This window comes from Geotrypetes seraphini, chromosome 5, assembly GCF_902459505.1.
Source record: "Geotrypetes seraphini chromosome 5, aGeoSer1.1, whole genome shotgun sequence".
In the NCBI taxonomy this organism is placed as follows: domain Eukaryota; kingdom Metazoa; phylum Chordata; class Amphibia; order Gymnophiona; family Dermophiidae; genus Geotrypetes; species Geotrypetes seraphini.
In genome coordinates, this window is record NC_047088.1 from 225,291,742 (window position 1) to 225,312,589 (window position 20,848).

Consider the following 20,848-nt stretch of genomic DNA (forward strand, 5'->3'; position numbering starts at 1 on the left):
TACTTGTAAAGAGAAAAGACAAAAATTACACCAAGCAACAGAATTTAAAAGAAGCAGTCATTGGTAGAGCGAGTGGAAAACATGACAATAATTATCTGAGGTACCTAACAGGTCATTGGCTGAAACCTGGAGAGGGAAGAGAGAGATTATTTGCATTTTATTGGAGTTGAACATTTTAAGAATTTTAAAGTGTTTTTAATACATTTTAATTAGAATTTCCAATTTAAAGCACTTTACCTGATTTCATCCCATTTTAAGTGTTTTAAACTGTTTTTAATGAATGTAAATGTTCTTTAATGGTTGAAGTAGTCTTCTGAAAACAAGTTTCATTTTGGTGTATGCAATAAAATTGTTGATTGCGAATTGTAAATCGGTCTGAAGGTCTCTTTCTTGCTGGTGTCTCACTGGGAATCTTATACGCACCTGGGGGTTCTTTAAAACCTCAGTAATGAATTAGTGGAAGTGGGCCTTGTCCTAGGGCAGGGGTAGGCAATTCCGGACCTCGAGAGTCATAGGCCGGTCAGGTTTTCAGGATATCCACAATAAACATGCATGAGATAGATTTGCATTTCAAGGAGGCAGTGCATGCAAATCCATATCATACATATACATTGTGGATATCCTGAAAACCTGAACTGCCTGTGGCTCTCGAGGACCGGAATTGCCTACCCCTGTCCTAGGGGATGCCAACTTTTACCAACATATCACTGTGACATTTAATTTGTTTCTGTGTGACTGGGACTTGCACTGAAGCTAGGGGACGCTACACTAGCAATTGCCGTTTTAGAATCCACACTTACTGTGCTGTATCCCAGCATCTAACACAGTGGTCTCAAAGTCGCAGCCTGGGGGCCACATGCAGCCCACCAGGTACTATTTTGAGGCCCTCGGTATGTTTATCATAATCACAAAAGTAAAATAAAACAGTTTCTTGATCATATGTCTCTTTGGCTATAAATTACAATATTATTATTAAGACTTAATCAAAAGGAAAGATTTATAAATTATAAAGAGTTTTACCCTCATGCAAAATTGTCATTTCTTTAATAAGACATTAACTATTTTTTTCTGAGGCCCTCCAAGTACCTACAAATCCCAAATGTGGCCCTGCAAAGAGTTTTAGTTTATGAACACTGATCTAGCAGTAGGCACTTTTTCCTGAATCTACTTCTATATGACTGGCCTGTCAAATGTTATGCTTTATTTAGATGATTTTTTTATTTATGGAAACTTGTACATATTTAATGGTAGAATTTATCAGCATGGTGTGGTTGTCTGGAATTCCTTTAGTAGCTGACAAGTCAGAGAGTTGCATCACCATTTTTATTTTTTTAGGTCAAAATGGATGTGATTGCTATGATTTCATGCCTTCCTGCAAGTAAGGTTAGTAAGCTTTGGGATTTTGTGGCCTTTGTGGGAGTGCCCAAGAAGGTTACCTTGACATGCATGTTGAGTTATACATGTATTAGGCAGTTTTTGTCCTGGAGTATTGAGGTTATGCCTTTCCTTTTTATTATATAATTTTTTATTAAAGCCAAACACTGACCATATAGAAACAGCCAGCCATATACATTTGGATTTTTTCCAGGTATGCATGCAGATTTGAGGATTTGAGATACTTTTCTAAAGGACTATAATGGGGTGTCTACCTAGCTGTTTGAGGAAGTTTTCACATTTAGCTGGGAGGGTGGGCTGGGTTTCTGTCTATTTTGCCAGGGTTCCTGGTGTGCTGCAGCTTGGCCAAAGACATAGGTGAAGGCAGGAATTACCTGAAGTATCATCTCTTTGGAGTTATTCCCTATTATAAAACAGAGAAAGGTGAAAATGACAGCGGATAATGGACGGATTTGTCCACCTGCAGAGCCGCTGAAAAAATTATACCAGATCAAAGAAGTTCGGCTGGGATGCTGTAGTTCCTTCAATTAAGCAGATAAGGGCATTGCCCTGGCCAAATGCTATGCTCACTGTTTATGTGGGGGCAAGGGGACTTGGAAGTGTCATGATGGTCCCCAGTAACAACTAGCAGCGGCTTGCATGCAGTTGGAATGGTACTGAACACTTCACATGTTTAAAAATATAAGGTTGCACATAGAAATCTAAAATAAAATAATGTTTATTGAAATGCATCCTATACTATAAAAAATATAGAGATTCTGAATGTATATCAGGGGTGTCAAAGTCCCTTCTCAAAGGCCACAATCCAGTCGGGTTTTCAAGATTTCCCCAATGAATATGCATGAGATCTGTTTGCATACAATGAAAGCAGTGCATGCAAATAGATCTCATGCATATTCAATGGGGAAATCCTGAAAACCCGACTGGATTGCGGCCCTCGAGGAGGGACTTTGACACCCCTGGTGTATAGGATTTATTGAAATTGGACTCCTATTGTTTGGAATAGCTATCACCAATGATTACATGGCCCAAAACATCGTCTTGCCTCTCCAAAAGGCAAACTTCGACTTTCCTTTGCTTTTACTCATCGGTGAGCTTCTTTGGGACCATTTTTGCACACACCTTTCTCATGCCAAGATTTACAGTTAAGATTTTCCTGCTTCTCTACTGATGTTTACTTGGTCTGCTATGCTTTTCACAAGTCAGCTGCCAATTTTGATGCACAATTCGATGTTTTTTTTTGCAATGTTTTCATCAGTTCATCGGACCCTATTTTGATGTCACATCCTTCAGATTGCTGGTCCAGTCACTGGTGCTGAGTCAGCTGGACTATTGTAATATAGTTCTCTTGGGAGGCATCCAAAATAATTTTTCAAGGTTAAGAATAATCCAGAATGCTGCAGTTCGCTTGATTTTTGGCTTGAGGAAGTAGGATCATGTTGGTCCCTTTTACAAAGAATTGCATTGGTAGCCCGTTGAGGCCTGCGTTAAATTCAAGATGGGTGTTTTTTGTTATAAAGTTCTTTTTGGTATGACTTCCACTTATCTTCTCAATTCATTCTCCATTGTAGAATCCAAACATCAGCAAAGTACTCATGGTTTGTGGTTCAGTTTTTCACCAACTAAAGGATGTCGGTGTAAAAATTTCTCCCCCCAATATATTTTATTTATTGAAAGAAATCACATTACATAAGAAGAAATGGAAATCCAGAACAAGAACATCACCGTTTCCTTGCCTACCAAGCGGCTCTCTGGAGCCTTACTAGGATTTTAGAAAGCAACTGAAAACTTTTCTGTTTAGTACCTAACTCATCTGATCCTTTTATATGCTATTTGAAATTTATGTAAACCACTTTGAACTTCTTGGATATGCGGTATAGAAATGAATTATTAGATTAGATTAGATTACTGGCCACCCTGACTTCTCTTCATTAGTGATGTTTTCTCTCCCTTTAGAAAAACATTTAGGGCTACTTTTACTAAGGGCTCCTTTTACGAAGGTGCGCTAGGGTTTTTTTTTATTTTATTCAAGTTTATAACATTATTACATATACATAATAATAAAGTAAGGATAATACATAAATAAAATTAAGACATTATTACAACCAAAAGGCTATCACAAAATTCCTCTAGTGGGAGAGCAAATACTATATATCATAACAAAAGTCAAATAAACATGATCATATAGACCAAACATATTAGTGTTTAGAAATTCAAACTCCAAATAATTAATTATGTGGTAGCAGAAGAAATACTAATAGATTCTTGATGTTGCAAAAATTGTTCTAACTGAGTTGAGTCCCAATAAACATAATCATTCTCCTTAAATTTAATCAAGCATTTACAGGGAAATTTTAAATAAAATGTGGCTCCTAAAGCCAACACCCTAGGTTTCAAAGCCAAAAAGGGTTTTCTTCTCAATTGCGTTGCTTGGGCCACATCTGGAAAAATCAGTACATTATCTCCACAGAATTTAGTCTGCTTATTTTGAAAATAAGCTTTCATTATCAAGGATTTATCTATCTCTTTTGTACAAGTTATAAGGAGTGTAGATCTAGTTTGAATTATATCCTGTGAGTCTTCTAAAAAACCAGTTAAATCAAAATCAATTTGTTCCAACTGATCTATACCTGATTCTGTGGGAACTTTTTTTCTCTGTGGAATATAATACAAATTTGTCAAAGGCAAATTTTCTACGTCCGTCATCCCCAAAACTTCCTTAAAGTATTTCTTAACCAATATTTCTGGAGATAATAAATGAGTTTTGGGGAAATTAACTAGACGTAGATTTTTTGCTCTATGTAAGTTCTCCATTTCTCAAATTTCATATGAGTGATATAAAAACCCTTAACTGCTGTTGAAGAAACTGCTAGTAATGTAACCACTTGAGACTCAGTTGTTCTAATCAATTTTTCCATAATTTTTAAATTTGAATCAACATTTGCAAACTTTTCAATCACCTCTTGCGAAAATTTTACATTTTGTGTTGCCACAGATTTTAATAACCCCTCCATACGAGTGTTAATTTGCCAAAGATCTTTTAAAGTAACTTCCTGAGGTTCAGTCGGAGGCTCTCTGGCAAACAAAGCCTCGTCTTGAAAAGATAAGGCTTTGGGCATCACCCCATAAACCAATGAAGGTGATCCCACCTGCCCAGGGAGTTCTTCCGACTGACTACTGGAGCCAATCTTGGGCTCCAAGACATCAGGATTATTCGATGGAGGGGGAGGAGTTCTACCTGGGGGGCTAAGAGATGCCCCTGATAGCGAATCTGCTCCTTGGCTGTGACCTAAGGCACTGGATGAAATAAAGTGCCGATCTATGGGACCTAATAATATCGGTGTGGACACCTTTGCTTTACCTTTCCTTTTCCCCATAATAGTAAAAGTTTAATACATACAGTTCCTAGGGTTTTTAGTGCATGCACAAAATTACCGCCAACAATCTACCACCTCCTAAAAAGGAGGCGGTAGTGGCCAGTGCGCTCAGGAATTTAACACGCGCTATTGCGCGTGTTAAGGCCCTAGCACACCTTTGCAAAAGGAGCCCTAAGGTGCGCTAGCATTTTTAGTGCACATAGGAAATTACCGTGCGCTACACCGCACGCTACGCTTCTAGAACTAATGCCAGCTCAATGCTGGCGTTAAGGTCTAGCGTGAGCAGCAGTGTAGCTCGCGCTATTCCGTGCGTTAAAGCCCTAACGCGGCTTAGTAAAAGGCATTATCCCCATAAACTTGGACTAGCATGTCCCTGATTTCACTTCCACTCTTGCCAAGTTTAACAAGAAATTTAAATGTTTGCTCATTGCTCTAATTCAAGCACCGACATTCTCTCGACAGCACACAAAAACATGTAACAACAATAATGGACGCCACACAGCAAGACACCGCCACACGTCGACACGAACATAGCTGTGAGACAGTGATATACTAAGATTATGAAACCTCACCAAGCGGTTTGTACAATGCTGCCAACGTAAGCGCACGATGGCAAGTTCATGAACTTAATTGTCCGACTCATATACTTCAAATGAAGTCCCTTAAATTAGCTAGCCAGATATTCATTTAGCCTAACCTTATATTTTACATTTTACTGTTCTTATTTCAGGGCCACACCTTGTTTTCAAGGTCTGACATTTCTCTCTTATTGAAAGCAATTTTGTAAATTACTTTCGTCAAAGCTATCAAAGTATTAGTTTTATATCTAGAAATTTGAAGTATCCCGAGTTTTGTCTAAGCAGTTGTTGTTTTATCTTCTGTATTAAACATAAATGACTGATTTGCAGGCCTTGTTTTGTTGCAAAGGAATGCAATTATTTTAATGGATGTACGTGAATGTGACCTGCTTTTGCAAATTTAAATTTCACTTAGCATTTTAATGGTTAATTTCCTCAATCTGAATTTATGGAAAATGTTTCCTGAAACATAAGGTTGGAATAAATGCATACTTGGCTAATGACTTAAGACCTCATTTGAACGTAAACTGAAATATTTACATACTGTAAAAAATACAGCTCTGCAGGAAGGATAATAAAAATTTGTGACCATTGACTTCCTGTCTCCCTGATGCCTGTACATTAGCCCTTATCAGAACTGGAAGAGCAGGTACTACACAGCCATTGTAGGTACTGGATCAATAACTGGCAACCAGCCTAAAGGTCAGATAAAGTACTTAGGCTGGCAGTTTGCCAGGCTAAAGAGATGCCAAGAAAATCAATTAGATACTAAAGAGAGAGAAGGAAGCTAACTAAAAATCCAATCTTGAAGGACTCTCTGTATTTTCAAAGACAGCTTATTAGTGCTTGTTATAGCTTTATCTTTTTTGATAAAATTGCTTTAAAACAAGATTTGGGTATTGAAAAGCTAACACAAGAAGAAATGTAAACATGCAATACAGAACTGCAAACACATATACGCTGCAAATATGCATTCAAAGTTGTTTCAGGCTACAATACTGTGCAACTTTTATTAATTTGTTCTTTTTTTAATTGATTGCTTTATGTGCATTTAGCATGCCATAGTTGCTTTTGTTATTGAATGGTAATGGGAACCATAGACTGAGGGCTTGTTTTACAAAGCTGCGTTAGTGTCTGCAGCGCGGTAACGGCCCCGAAGCCCATAGAGATTTAAAGGGCTTCGGGGCTGTTGCCATGCGGCTTTGTAAAACAGGCCCTGAGTTTGTCTACTGCAGGGGTGCCCACACTTTTTGGGCTTGCAAGCTACTTTTAAAATGACCAAGTCAAAATGATCTACGAACAATAAAATTTTTTAAAAAACACAAAGCACACTGTACGCAGAGAAAATGTTAATTATCATTTATATTCTGGTTTTTTTTTTTCAAAGAGGTCAAGGCAGATGACTTTATGCAATGTCACCTCAGTAACAACCATACAAAAATAGACAAATACACCCCCTCCTATTTTACTAAACCGCGATAGCAGTTTTTAGTGCAGGGAGCTACGCTGAATGCCCTGCGCTGCTCTCGAAGCTCATAGGCTCCCTGTGCTAAAAACCACTATTGCGGTTTAGTAAAAGGGAGCCATAGTGCAAAATATAGACAGCAGATATAAATTCTCAAAACGGACACATTTTGATCACTAAATTGAAAATAAAATCATTTTCCTACCTTTGTTGTCTGGTGATTTCATGAGTCTCTGATTGCATTTTCTTCCTCTGACTGTGCATCCAATATTTCTTCCCTTCTTTCAGCCTCCTGTATGCTTCCTCTCCTCCAGAACTCATTTTCTCCCCCAACTTTTTCTTTCTTTCTCCCTGCCTCCTTTTTTCTTTCTGTCTCCTGTCTCCCTTTCTTTCTCTCTCTCTCCATGCCCCCTTTCTTTCTGACTCCCTTCTTTCTTTGTCTCCTTGTCCCCCTCTTCTTTCTATCTCCCTGCCTGCCCCATTTCTTTTTTTCTCCTTATCCTCTCCCAAGCCACTAGGTTTGCTGCCGCCATCGGGGAACAGGCCCTCAAGCCACTAGGTCTGCTGCTGCCATTGGGGAACAGGCCCCCAAGCCACCGCCACCCCAAGCTCTCCCTGTAGAAGTGACGCGCTGACCAGCATTCCGCTTCCCGACATCAAACCTGGCATCGGAGATGAGTTCCGGGCCAGCCAGGCAGTGATTGGGGAGCGGAATGCTGGTTGGTCCAACGCTTCTGGAGGGAGGGTGGTGGGGCATGTCGGGGAGAGGAAGGCTGATCGCCCAGTAGATCTGGACGGCAACACGAGTCTATCACGGAGCCCAGGATGGGCTCCGCAATTGACTTGCGTTGCCTTCCCGATCTACTGGTCGATCACGATCTACATATTGGGCACCCCTGGTCCACTGGTTCCAGGTAGTTTACTTAGTAGATTGCTGCTAAAGTCAATAGATAAAAGTGAACATGAGAACTTATTATTTTGTTGCACATTTTCTCATACACCCATCCACAGAAGGGAATATATTATGGAAATTATTGTAGAAAGGGGGAAAAAGAATACATAACAGAAGCACTGAATTTGTTTAGATTCTCTCTCTCTAATGGAGGGAATGTATAGAGGTATGAGGTGGGTAATATGGAAATATATTTTGGAAGAATGATAGAAATATGTATGAAATTAGTATTGTGAATATAATTGTATTGAACATTTTATTATATTATATTATTGTATACTTATTTGATTCCTTCAATAAAATGTTATAAATTAAAACCTTTTCAGGTTAAAGGCAAACTCATGTATATGTCCGGAGATATTTCAGAAGTTCTAAGGAGTATTATCCTTGGACAAGCAGGCAGCATATTCTCACACGTGGGTGATGTCATTCATGGAACCTGGCATGGACCGTCTGAAATGAACTGTCACTTTAAGAATTCAAAGACTGTTCATACTCGCTGCCAGCTTGTGGGACCATCAGTTCTTTCTTTTCCATGGAGGGGAGAAGCCATCTTTTGGTTTTCTATTAACACACCTTTCGGCATGTGTCTAATGCGTTTTTAACATATGTATTTTATTCACACTTATATTCTGTGTATATGAGTTGCATATGTTTTGTGCCTTCCCTTATTAAATTTACTTTCTATTTCTTTTATTTTCCAATATTACTGAAAGGAGTGTTTTCAGACTTCGGCCTACTAGCCTCCTTCAGCTCACTGAGGAACCTCATATTGGCAGTTTTTCTCTGGGGGATGTTACCCTCCCGGTAATTTTTATACTTTCAGGTTGGCTTTTGAAGCGGCGTTGAGGATGGCCAACTCCGACGTTGAGGCTCCTCTTCGCAACCCTACTTCAGGGTCATTGACTTCAACACTCCTTTCTACCTCAGCTCCTTTGTCCCTGCCACCATCGGGGGAACTGTGTAAGAAGACTGAGAAGCACAAGCACTATTCCCACTTCAATGCTGCTGCAACACAAGCATCTTCTCCATCAAAGAAGCAATGACTGGATGCCTCTGCACATGTGCATTCTGTGCCGACTACTGCACAGGTGCCACTTCTAGTATCTTGTGCAGCTATGAGCGCAATTTGTGCTGCCTACTGCACTATCTTTACAGCACTATCTCTACAGCAGCAAGCACATTCTGTGCCACCAACCACACAGGCACTCAACTTCCAGCAACAGGTGCCATATGTACCCAGTACCATACAGGCTCCTGCTCTCCAAGATCAACTGAATATGCTGCTGTGAAATGAGCTACCTGGGCTACTTCAGTTGCACGCTGTGCTAACGCCCCTAGCCTCGATTGGAGCCGAGCAAGGTAAGAAAGATACTGCAGACTGCTGCTCTCAGACTCCTGCACGTGCATTATGTACACTTAATGAAGGCATCGATAACACACACCTCTCACCTGCATCTATGGCCACATCATCATTTGGGGATGGGGTGTATCATCTGACTCTTGATGCCCCTCTTAACGGTCTTCAAAGCATCCATGTCAATGCTTCCCCTGAGGTTGCAGCTCTTCTCCTAGATGTCATAGCATGACCAGACATCCTGTTAGATGCGCCCCTCATCGCTCCCACCACTGTTACAGGCCTATGGGGCAATATGATGAGTGTTATGATTATAACTTGTCTCTTCCTGTTTCCAGCAGGTCTGACTACAACAATGAATTCTCTGCTGGCAGTCTTTACGATTCACCACGAGCAACATCTTCCTATTAAGATGGAGTCTGAAACAGAACCTACTGCAAAATATAGAGAGGCATTTGATTACAAGGAGTTGCTCAGACACTGCCTGACGGTTCCTCTATACAATCTTATGAAAGAAGCCTTGCTTCAAAAATTAGGAATCCCCTCATCATATACCAGTGGCTCTAAAAAGGTTGGATTCCTTTTACAAACTTCATTCTGTCCCTGGGTTCTACAAACTACAGCTAAGATACCAGTCACTAGTAATGGAATCCTTCATAAAGAAAACACACAGCTCTAGAACCTATGCTAGTGCTCCACCTGGCAAAGAGGGCAGTAGGCTAGATAAGTTTGCTCACAAAGTGTTCTAGTGCTCCAGACTTATGGGCAAAATCCTGAATTACAATGTCTATATTTCCATCTATATGAAGTCTCTTATTCTGAGGATGTCCAGTTATAACACCTACATACCCTCTAAACATCTCTTGACTTATCGGCATCTCAGGCATGACCTCCTGGAAACCAGAAAATACATGACTCATTCTACATATGATGCCTTTGACATAGCCTCTTGTACTTCAGTGGTGACCATTGCAGCGCACAGACAAGCTTGGCTCAGAATCTCAGATCTAGATGCCAATGTTCAAAATCATCTTTTCAACATATCCTGCACAGGTGATGACTTGTTTGGTGACTGTATAGAGGAAACCACCCAACAGATAAAAAGACATACTGACTATATGACCACGCTTTCCTCCTTGTAAGCTCAAAAGCTTGAATGCTCTGCAGCCTATTTTCAAGCTCCTTCTGGTGTTCTTCATTCACTTATAGAAATACATGTCATCAGCCTCCTACATCTAAGTGAGCAATTACTCAAATACACCCAAGGCAACTCTGGCAACAAAAACTTCTGCACCTACTCAACCTAAGCAGCAGCAGTCATTTTGGCTATCTCCTAGACACCTTAACCAGTGTTTTTCAGCCCGCACCTCAGGCTCTTCTAATAGGAAGCAGGCTCATCCATTACTAACAATGCTGGACCCTCATAACATCAGATTAATGGGTCCTTCAAGTTGTGAGTCAAGATTATATTTTTATCTGCAAGAAAAGCCTGTAAACCACCTTCCAAAAGAGTCTTGTTTTAACTCCCACCAGTGAGTACTACTTCATCAAGAACTTTCAGCCCTTCTCCAGCTCAACACAATGGAAAAAGTTCTACTGCAGGAGAGAGGCAAGAGGATCTAGTTAAGGTACTTCTTCATCCCAAAGAAGTCCAGAGGTATTCATCTGATCCTAGAACTTAGAGTACTCAGCAAGTACCTTGTGAAGGAGAAGTTTTGGATGCTCTTTCTGGAACCCTATTGCCTCTTTTGGAAAAGAACGACTGGCTAAGCTCTCTAGATCTCAAAGAAGCATACAAGTTTATTTCTATTCTCTCTGCTCATAGAAAATACCTTTGCTTTCATCTGGGAACATGCCATTTCCAGTACAAAGTACTACCCTTTGGGCTGGCATCAGTACTCAGAGTCCAGAACCAGAGTTTTCACCAAGTGCTCGGTGATGGTAATAACAATACTTTGTTCATATAGTTTTCATGTGTTTCCTTACTTGAATGACTGCTTGATCAAAGCCTACATAACCCAACATGCTCAGCAGGCTTTGAATACCACAATTCAACTTCTCAAATTCCTGGAATTTGCAGTCAGTTATCCCAAATCCCACCTAGAGCCCACTTAGACTTTGGAGTTTATTGGAGTTCTTCTGGAAACAAACTAAACACGTGCTTTCTTCCTTCAGCAGAGACTCACTACACTACTTCTGATCTGCCAAGAAATCTCTTCTCGTCATCACTTAATGGCATGTCACATGCTACGACTTCTGGGTCACATGACTTCCACAGTATATGTGATCCCATTTGCTCACTTTCATTTCAGACATCCTCAATGGGCATTGCCCTCTAAGTGGTCTCAATCAACTGGTCTTCTATCCCAGTGCTTGTCAGTGACCTTGCAGCTCAGAGGCTTTCTTCTGTGGTGGATGTTTCCAACCAATCTCAAAAGTTTCCTGTTTTAAGTACCCCCTCATCAAAAGATTTTGATGACCAATGCTTCCATGTTAAGATGGGGAGCTCACTTGGATGATCTCCACACCCAAGGATCTTGGAGTTCTACTGAGACACATCTTCATATCAACCTCCTGGAAATATGAGCAATTCTAAATGCCCTGTTCACATTCCAGAATCATCTCCTTAATCAAGTAGTACTGGTTCAAACAGACAACCAAGTAGTCATATACTATGTGAACAAGCAGAATGGAACAGGATCTCACTGCCTTTTCCAAGAGGCCATCCACATATGGTCCTGGGCCATTGCGTGCAACATTTTCCTGAAAGCAGTCTACTTAGTGGGAGAACAGAATGTATTGGCCAACATGTTGAGCAGAATTCTGCAACCACACAAATAGTCACCCAACACCTTCATCTTGCAACAGATGCTTATAGCATGGGGGACTCCGAAAGTGGGCCTATTTGTTTCCCTCTACAATCACAAGCTTTCTTTTTTTCTGTTCCAGGTTCCAAGATCCCAATTGCCTGAAAATAGATATCTTTCATTTGACTGGTGAGGCAGTTTCCTCTATGCATTTCCTCCAATCCCTTTATTGACATAACATAACATAAATTTACTTATATATCACAGTAACCTCTCAGTTCAATGCGATTAACAACAATCAAGAGACTGTACAAACACAGTGTATTATAATCACATTCAGAAGAATTTGACAATTAAGCAGGTCTTTAGCATTTTTTAAAGGAAAGATAGGAGTTGGGGTTTGTTATCAGGACAGAAAAGGGTTTATCACATGATTCAGCTTGGAAAAATCTTTTGTATATGTAACCTTTTACAGTAGGAAATGCAAATAGCCTAAAATGCTGAGAAAATGTTTTCTATCAGAAAATTTAAAATGATCAATAATATAATCAGATATAAGGCCAAACAATGTCTTGTAACAGGTACAACCTAACTTGAATAATATTCTTGCCTCAACTGGGCGCCAATGTATCTTCCGATAGAATTTAGTTACATGATCAAATATTATCAAATTGAAAATCAATTGACCAACCGTGTTCTGAACGATCTGCAACCTTTTGATATTCTTTTTACTGAAAGCTAGATAAATGATGTTACAATAATCCAGGGAACTCAAAATCAATGATTGCACCAACAGTCTAAATGATGAAGGATCAAAATATGCCCTAATTGATTGCAATTTCCATAACATAAAATACGTTTTCCTAACTAATACATTAATTTGAGCATCGAGTGATAGCTTTCAGTCTAAATAAACCCCTAAAATTTTTATAACTGGCATAATAGAGTATGTAATACTGTTCAACTTTATAGTGTTCTCTGTGATCTTATTGGAAGGTGAGGCCAGGAAGATTTTAGTTTTGTCTGGGATGAGTTTGAGTTTAAAGCCTTCATCCAGGAGTCCACAGTATGGATTATAGAAGAGATAAATTGTAGAGTATCTGCTGATAAAGATAGGATTGGGACTACAAATGTTATATTTTCCGCATAGCTATAGTGTATGATTTTAAAAGAAGCTAATCGAGTTCCTAAATAAGCTAGATAAAGATTAAACAGTGTTGGAGAAAGAGGCGATCCCTGTGGCACTCCACATGCATTTTTCCATTTAAATGAATAGCTTTCCTCTTTACGAACCTGATAGGTACGATTCTCTAGGAAACCTTTAAACCATAGGAAAGCATGTCCTGGTATTCCTATAGCATCCATAGCAAAAAAACTCAGATGTTGTGAAAACCAACAATAGTTGAACAAAACACTTTCATAATGATAAAATGCACTGTATCAGATGGTATATTAATAACAACAAAGCACAAGCCAGAAGACCTTGTGTTTTTACTGGCGTCGTAGACTGATGCATCATTACTTCTGGTGATGATGATAATGCACCGGGAGGATTAAATCCAGCTTGAATCCCGTTGAGCCATCTTTGGATGCGGGAGATGCATTTAGCGTCGAACTAGAGGTATGTTGCCAGTTTCTCATTGAAGTTTTTTGAAGATGCATACCGGTTGAATTTCAATCTTAATTTGAAGTTTTTGATTTTGTTTCAGCATGATCGGATACATTACACCCTGAGGCAGCTAAATTGTGAAATGCTGGCCATCGTTGGTGTACCAATCAATGAAAGATAAGATAAGGAGTGGTAAAAGAGGAAAAAGAGATAGCAGACAGGTTAAATAAGTTCTTCACGTCAGTCTTCACGAGGGAGGATACATCCAATATTCCGGAACCGGAGGACATCGTAAATGGGGATCGGGATGAAAAGCTGGTCCAACTAGAGGTAAGCCAAGAGGATGTCCTCAGGCAGATAGACAGACTAAAGAGCGACAAATCGCCAGGTCCGGACGGCATTCACCCAAGGGTACTCAAGGAACTAAGGAACGTAATAGCAGAGCCACTTCGCCAAATATGTAACCTATCCTTAAAAACTGGAGAGATCCCGGAGGATTGGAAAATTGCAAATGTCACACCCATCTTCAAGAAGGGTTCAAGGGGGGACCCGGGGAACTACAGGCCGGTGAGCTTGACCTCGGTCCCGGGAAAAATGATGGAAGCACTGATTAAGGACAGTATCTGTGAACACATAGAAAACAATGGACAGCTAAAGTCGAGCCAGCACGGCTTCTGCAAGGGTAGGTCATGCCTCACAAACTTATTGTACTTCTTTGAGGGGGTAAACAGACAGGTGGATAAAGGGGAATCCATTGACATCATTTACCTTGACTTTCAAAAAGCCTTTGACAAGGTACCGCACGAAAGACTGCTTAAAAAGCTGTGGAGACACGGGGTGCAAGGGGAGGTCCACCGATGGATCAAAAACTGGCTGGCAGACAGGAAACAGAGGGTTGGAGTGAAGGGCCATTACTCAGACTGGCATGGGGTCACGAGCGGAGTTCCGCAGGGGTCGGTGCTGGGACCGCTCCTGTTCAATATATTTATTAATGACCTGAAGGCGGGAACAAATTGCGAAGTTATTAAATTTGCGGATGACACCAAACTCTACCGCAGGGTTGAAACCATGGAAGACTGCGAAGATCTGCAAAGGGACCTAACGACGCTAGAAGAATGGGCCAAAAAATGGCAAATGAACTTTAATGTAGGGAAATGCAAGGTCATGCATGTAGGGAAAAAGAACCCGATGTTCAGCTACAAAATGGGAGGATCACTGCTAGGGGTAAGTAACCTTGAAAGAGACCTGGGAGTGATGGTGGACACGTCTTTAAAGGCGTCGGCACAGTGCGCCACAGCCTCAAGAAAAGCAAACAAAATGTTGGGTATCATTAAGAAGGGTATCACGACCAGGACAAAGGAGGTCATCCTGCCACTGTATCGTGCAATGGTGCGACCGCATCTGGAGTACTGTGTCCAATATTGGTCGCCGTACCTCAAAAAGGACATGGCGGTACTTGAGGGAGTCCAGAGAAGAGCAACTAAACTGATAAGAGGTATGGAAAACCTCTCATATACTGACAGACTGAAAAAGCTGGGGCTGTTCTCCCTGGAAAAGCGGAGACTTAGAGGAGACATGATAGAAACCTTCAAGATCCTGAAGGGTATAGAAAAAGTAGACAGGGACAGATTTTTCAGATTACGGGGAACCACAAGTACAAGGGGGCACTCGGAAAAATTAAAAGGAGACAGGTTTAAAACAAATGCCAGAAAGTTCTTTTTCACCCAGAGGGTGGTGGACACATGGAACGCGCTTCCGGAAGCTGTGATAGGCCGGAGCACGTTACAAGGCTTCAAAGAAGGTTTGGATAGGTTCCTAGAGGATAAAGGAATTGAAGGGTACAGATAAGAGTAGCGGTAGGTTATAGGGATAGTCTGGGACCATTGCTCAGGCAATGGGCCTGATGGGCCGCCGCGGGAGCGGACCGCTGGGCGAGATGGACCTCTGGTCTGCCTCAGCGGAGGCAACTTCTTATGTTCTTATGTTCTTATAAGTTGAATTTTTTCATCTATCTCATAACATATTTTTAAAGTCAGATTTAATGAAGCACAGTGCTTGGTTCATTCAAAGGAGGTTTTTCAGCTCGTGAAGTGAACGCTCCACTACCGCCATTCCACCATTGTAGAGGTGGGAGGGCCCCTGTCTGAGGCTTTTTCCTCCATTAGAAATGGTCTTCTGGCTTGTGCTTTGTTGTTATTAATATACCATCTGATACAGTGCATTCCTATAGCATCCAGCCATCTCAGTAAGGTCTCATGATCAATGAGATCAAATGTACTGCTAAGATCAAACTGAAGAACTAAAGCACCTTTACCTGTGCTGAACAGTTGGTGAAGATGATCTAACATTGACATTAGTACAGTCTCTGTGCTATGGAAAGAGCAAAATCCTGATTGGGATGGATGTAAGACTGAAGATCTATCTAGATAATTTCTCAATTCAATACTCACTAGTCCCTCTATTATTTTTTATAAATAAATGAATAGCTGCAATTGGGCAATAATTTCTAATGAGGGCTAAAGACTCTTGAATTCTTGGTTATGGGACAACAATGTTCAAACTTTGCCAGGAACCAGCCACCATTGCACCTTGGTAGCCACGTCAACCTTGGTTCTCTCTCCTCCTACAAATGAGCAAACAAGAACTAATCCCTCTGTAAATCTTTCCAATTGCTAACAGAGAACGAGGGCTCTCCACTATATCCCAATCTACATTCATTAGCTCTCACAGCATGGTATCTCCCAACCAGTAGATGACATTTTTAATTTTATTAGATTTTTATTTTTACCCTACCTATTGTTTTTGCCCTAATTGCTTCTTTTCTAATCAATATTGTAGTTCTCCCTGCTAACTCAACTGTTTCCAGTAAGTCATTTGTTGTGTTTATTGTTATTAAATGTTTGACTTTATTGTATGACTACATACTAATTTTAATTGTAAACCACCTTGAAACTATGTATAGGCGATATTTCAAATTCTAAATAAACTTTGAAACTTTGATATTCTTGCTGTCTGCACCAATGTTAGCTATCATTGAAGCCTTCCACATGGCGTTGCTACCACTTCAAGTGGACTCATTTCTTTTTGTGGTGTAGTGGCAAGTCTCTGGCCCTAGTAACCTTTCCTCTTCTATCCATACTAGATTGTCTCCTACATCTCTCTGATTCTGGACTAAAGACTAATTTAGTGAGAGTTCATCTCAGTACTACAAGTGCTTTTTACACAACACTAGACAGCAAGCCCTTAGCAGTACATCCTTTGGTTATTAGATTCATGACGAGCCTTTACAATACCCAGCCACTTCTGAAACCTCCTCCATCAGTTTCGGATCTTAATGTGGTGCTTTCAGCACTCATGACGCCTCCATTTGAATTACTGTCTACTTCATCTCTTAAGCACCTTGCTTGCAAAGTACTCTTCCTCATTGATCTCATACCAGAAGGCCGAGTCAGTGCACTCCAGGCACTAGTAGCATGTTCAACTTATACTACATTTTTTTCCAGACAAGGTGGTGCCACAAACTCATCTGAAATTCCTTCCAAAAGTTATTTCAGAATATCATCTCAACCAGCCCATCAATCTACTGATATTTTTTTCTAAAGCCACACACTCATCCTGGTGAGAAAGCGCTTCACACATTGGACTGCAAACGTGCTGTAGCCTACTTCTTGGATTGATCCAAGCCTGACAGGCAATAAAAAAAGACCAATTAAGAGTTCCATGCCGAGCTGCTAGGACGCCTAGCAACGCCTAGGTGGACGGATGTTTACAAGTCAAGTCTGCAAGCCTACATATGGTGTTTCAAACCCAACATACATTTGAAAGCCAGGATATTGATACTTGGGTGTGGGCCATCTGTTTAAAGATAATCAACTGCTCCTTGTCCTGAAGAGGTGCTGAGTGAGGATTTGATAAGCAGGGGAAGAGAAACTCCATTGGATTATTTTACCTGCTGGCATTCAAATTTAGGTGTGAGGATTTGCGCCAGCTGAAACCTGGGTGTAAATCCCCATGCCTACATTAGGTGCAGATCAGTCATATTCTGTAACAGTGAGTACAAATTTTTGGACTACCCATGCCCTGCCCATGGCTATGCCCCATTTTAAGACCCACACACTAGAACTTACACACACATCTTTATAGAATACACCTCACAAAATGCACCTGTAAATTCAAATAATTGCCAATTATCATTGAAAATTGATTATTAGCACTCAATTATCTGTGTTAATTGGTTTGTTATTCAATTAAATTGCATGCAGAAATTAAATGCATCTAAATTTCCACATGCAATAGAATCTGGAAGGGTAGTCTTACCCCCCCCCCCCTATAGTATGCTGCGGTAGAGGTTTCAACCGTGGCCCAGAACGCTAAATGCTCATAGGAATTCTTTGAGCTTTGGAGCATTTAGCGCCCTGATAAGCAGTAGAAACCTCTACCACATTTTAGTAAAAGTGTGGGTGGGGGTGGGGGGAGGGTTATATGAGGCCTTCAAATATACATTGAGGTGATTATCGACTTCTTTTGTCTGCAGTTGATTCCTTTCCTTGTGTACTCCATCATCCTTCACATTTCTGTAATTGCCTTATCTATCTATTAAGCCACCTTAAGTTATTCTATGACATGTATAAGAGGGAAAATCCAGAAATTACAAACTAAGAAATTTGATAATTAATGAAAATTTCATGTCAGTGTATTGACAATCTTTCCTACTTCATTGAGGACCTTTGCCATGGAAGTAAAAGCGTTTATGGACTAAATTGCATTAAAAATGACTTAGGGCTCCTTTTGCGAAGTTGCCGAAAACCTACCGCCTTCTTAAAAGGAGGCGGTAGCGGCTAGCGTGCACTAAAACCACTAGCGCACCTTTGTAAAAGGAGCCCCTAATGCCCAGTGTACAAAATGTTGATAAACTAAAAGTGACAGTGTTACCATAGCCAGGTCAGAAGCCAGCTTATGGCAATACTGCTGTTTTAGCAGCCCATAGTGAAAGGGAATGTTGGCATAAGAATATTCTTCTACTCATAGGCGTCGGAATGGGGGAGGCCTCAGGGGCCAGGCCTCCCCAAAGATTTGTGGTCTCTCATTTGGTGCTCGCCCTCCCACCCCCTTCCTGATGTTGTACTTTTAAATCTTCAGGCGGCTCCTGCACAGTATCAATGAGCAGGCCTGCCCTGGAGCACTTCATTCTACTTTAGGGGTAGGCTGAAGATTTAAAAGTACAGCGCCAGGAGGAGGAAGGTGGGGAGTCGGGAGCTGGGGAGAGGCCGCGCCTTAGGATTCAGCTGGGGCTAGAGCAGAGCTCCTGGGCTCCCCCAAACCAAGCAGCGTTCTGCTACCTATGCTTCCATCACCTCTCTAAAAACATGAAGGCCCAATGGCCACTACCCAAACCATGTCTTGAAATGCCAGTAGCCCCCTAGTCTAGTGGTGACCAACTCCAGTCCTCGAGGGCTGGAATCCAGTCAGTTTTTCAGGATTTCCCCAGTGAATATGCATGAGATCTATTTGCATGCACTGCTTTCAATGCATATTCACAGGGGAAATCCTGAAAACCCGACTGGATTCCAGCCCTCGAGGACCGGAGTTGCCTACCCCTGCCCTAGTCCCTCCTCCTAGACACTGTCCAGAAGGCAGCTACTAAAACTATGCCAGATTCTTCAGCAACAGAGGGTGTCATTTTCTATCCTGCTGGCAGTGGCAACACAGTCAAAATGGTGCTGCTGACACTCCAACCTGCATGCCAAAGCATATTAATTCTAATTCCCTTTGCCATATAGACCCCCAAAATAAAGAAAAGGAAACTGGCTGAAATTATCTTGTAATGTGTCAGGCATGTGGATGTCTTTTAAGGTGTTGGGAAGCTGATTTCATGTGCTTAAATAGGAAAGCTTGACTAGCTTAATTGGAATTTAGTCAGCTATGGCATAAAAAATTAATGGCAACCCGTTCCAACCCTAGTGCATTTCTGAAGCAATAAGTAAACTAATGAGCAGTTTAAACAATATAACCCTGCTTTTCCAGCAGTTTTCAGAGTCCTATATAGGAAGATTCTGGCAATGCTGTTTTGCATATCTTTGTGCTTGTTCATTTCCAGAAAAAAATGACAATATATCATGTCCTTTCAGCACCATTTCAAACACTAGTCTTCATTAGTAAGGAAAACATATCTTTTAATGTTATTTTTATTAGTTTCTTGAGACACTGTAAAAATGAGAAAAAATGTGTTGAATTTTTAAAGGGGCAGTAAACATTTTTTTTTTTTTTTCTACAGGAGCCTTGAAAATACCTTTAGGGCAGTGATTCTCAACTCAGTCCTCAGGGCACATATAGTCAGTCAAGGTTTTAAGATATCTACAACGAACATGTATGAGAGAGATTTACATGCAATGGTGCAAGTACATGCAAATCTACCTCATGCATATTCATTGTGCAAATCCTGAAACCTGACTGCCTGGATGTACCCTAAGGACTGGATTGAGAACCCCTGCTGTAGGGTTTCATGGATTTATAGGTGATGGTTTAGTCAGCTATCACAAGTGACATGTCAAAATTGCTGTGTAAAAAAAAGGGCCAATGTTGTTTCGTCTGCTAAGTGAATATAACACTAAAATATCATGTGGTATTTTGAATGTGGTACTGTGCTATTATCCTAATTACCATGTAATAAATCTTTATCATGTGAAAAAAAAAGATGAAAAATGAAAGTCCTCTTTTGGATATATTGTAAATCAGTACTCACTGGATATCCACAGCTTTATAGATTTTTTTGTGGAATCTGTTGAAAATCACTAGGAGCCCAATATTCACAACGATTTAAGCAGCCCGAGCAATGAGAATGCCAGCATTAAATATCTGGTCAGCATCTGCATAACTTTTTTTCTTTCAAATATCTGGCTCCTGTGTCCCTTCATGGTTCATTGATAAAGTCCCTTCTCTGCCCCTTCCCCTGTCCATGACAAGAAACTAGTTCTGCCCCCAGAATGCTCTCCTGCACTGTCCCCTTTGGGCCTACCTGCATCTTTTGGACAGGAACACATCCCTTCACTCACGCTTTCAAAATGGCTGCTGCAACCTCCTGCATTAATGCTGGTGCCTGGACATGGCCTAGCACTGAATATTAGGGGCTAATTTAGACAATGATGGTAAGCATTAAAAAAAAAAAACACTGACCATTGCCAGTTGAATATTGGGGGGTGGGGGGGAGAATGGTTTGACCATATCTCCCCCGTGTTAAAACAATTACATTGGCTACCAGTATCACAGCGCATTGAATATAGAATATTGATGATTATTCATCAAGTGGTT